Raw genomic sequence first — 2112 nt, 5'->3', positions numbered from 1 at the left:
ACTTACAGTTTTAAAACATTTCCCAAATATACTCATTTCAAAGAAAGTGTAACCTTATACATGGTGTATAACTGTATTTTACATTAACAAATAGTGAAGAAATAATATTTGTATAATCTCATGGTCAGAAAATTTTTACATGAAGCCTATAAGTTGGCTTTAGATACTTACAAACGTATAACTTTTCAATTGAGATAGGTAATACGTTTCTATAGAAAATAGAAAATACTGCACGCCCAAAGGGCTATTTTTATGTTCACTTACAGATAGTTTTGAAACCTTGTCCGTATATACTCATTTAAAAGAGTAACCTTATATGGACTGGGCAAAGGCCTTGCCGCAGTGGATACACCGGTTCCCGTCAGATCACCAAAGTTAAGCGCTGTCGGGCGTGGCCGGCATTTGGATGGGTGACCATCCGGGCCGCCATGTGCTGTTGCCATTTTTCGGGGTGCACTCAGCCTCGTAATGCCGATTGAGGAGCTACTCGACCGAATAGTAGTGGCTCCGTTCAAAGAAAACCATCGTAACGACCGGGAGAGCGGTGTACTGACCACACGCCCCTCCTATCCGCATCATCAGCTGAGGATGATACGGCAGTCGGATGGTCCCGATGGGCCACTTTTGGCCTGAAGACGGAGTGCCTTATATGGACTCCCAACTAGACAGGCAATAATCTACATCAGACACTTCTCTTACAAATAGTTCCCAGCTCATGTCATCTGCATAGTGCGCATATGAACGTCCTGCGGAGCGGGCAACACAGGTCACACCTGGTTGTGCCGTCTGGCCGAGGGCGCGGAATACAGTAGGGGCGTCCGTCTTCACTTCCCGGATGTTCCTTCCCCAAACGGTTAATTAGGAGGGCTGTTATTGATTGGTTGGTTTAAAAGAGGGGGTAAGGGACCAAACTACGAGGTCATCAGTCGCTTGTTCGTAATAAAACAATGCAACAAGTGCCAGAATAAAACAGACGAGACATATAACACAAAACGGAAAGAAAGGAAAAACGACAAGAACGAAGGAAAGGCAACGAGCACTAAAAGGAACAACAGAGAACAAGAAAACAACAGAGAGACGCTATAAACGGAAGAGAGTAAAACAAGAAAGCAGATTACAGTGGCTGGCCGACCACGAGAATAAAAAGTAAAAGCCAGCCTCTTTGGAACACATTAAATCATCCACCCTAAAAGCACTAAACTAAATCAGCCAATGAGGCTGGTCTGGTAACACAAGATCTCGTCGCTGGGCAGTCAAAGTGGGACAGTGCACCAGAATATGGGCCACTCAACCGTGTACCGCACCGACACTGAGGCAGGTCTTCATGGCGCAAGAGGTAACCATGGGTCGCCCAAGCATGGCCAATGAGGAGCCGGCAGAGGACAAATGATTCCCTGCGAGAGGCCCTCATGAATACTTACACACATTCGTAGTCTCGTTAATGACACGCAGTTTGTTGTGCATACTGTTATGCCATTTTGTCTCCCAAAGCCGAAAAAACCTATGGCGTAAATCAGAACGCAGGTCAGGTTCTGAGATGCGTATCTCCAGAAGCGGCTTCCACGTCGCCTGTTTGGCCAGTCTGTCGGCAAGTTCGTTGCCTGGGATGCTGACGTGTCCTGGGGTCCCCACAAACACCACTGAACGATGGGTCCCGTCCAGGGCATAGATGGACTCCTGTAAGGAACCAAAGGATGGCGAGGGTAGCACTGGTCGATGGCTTGTAGGCTGCTCAAGAAGTCAGTACACAGAGGAAACCATTTCTCAGGGCACGAACAGATATACTGAAGTGCACTAGATAGGCCACCAGCTCTGCAGTGAATACGCTGCAACCATCGGGCAAGGAATGCTGTTCAATATGGCCTCTGTGGGCAAAGGCAAAGCCAACAGTACCATCAGCCATGGAGCCGTTGGTGTCAACCACTTCAGAGCCCCGCACCATTTCAAGAATCGAGAGCAAGTAACAGAGGAGAGCCGCAGAGTTAATCGAGTCCTTAGGGCCATGCAAAAGGTCCAGGTGAAGCTTCGGCCTACAGCTACAACACGGACGTGTACGTGAATGGACCTCGAGGAGAGGTGGTGAAGGGAAGGACTCCAGTTGAGACAGAATCG

At 48.0% G+C, this 2112-nt stretch overlaps 1 pseudogene; it reads left to right on the top strand.

Moving 5' to 3' along the window:
* The first annotated feature begins 324 nt into the window (after positions 1–324).
* Positions 325–442, top strand: LOC126485675 (5S ribosomal RNA; annotated as a pseudogene).
* The last annotated feature ends 1670 nt before the right edge of the window (positions 443–2112 follow it).

Source organism: Schistocerca serialis, chromosome 6, assembly GCF_023864345.2.
Source record: "Schistocerca serialis cubense isolate TAMUIC-IGC-003099 chromosome 6, iqSchSeri2.2, whole genome shotgun sequence".
NCBI lineage: Eukaryota > Metazoa > Arthropoda > Insecta > Orthoptera > Acrididae > Schistocerca > Schistocerca serialis.
The sequence above is the reverse complement of the archived record's forward strand: the minus strand, read 5'-3'. Positions and strand labels throughout refer to the sequence as shown.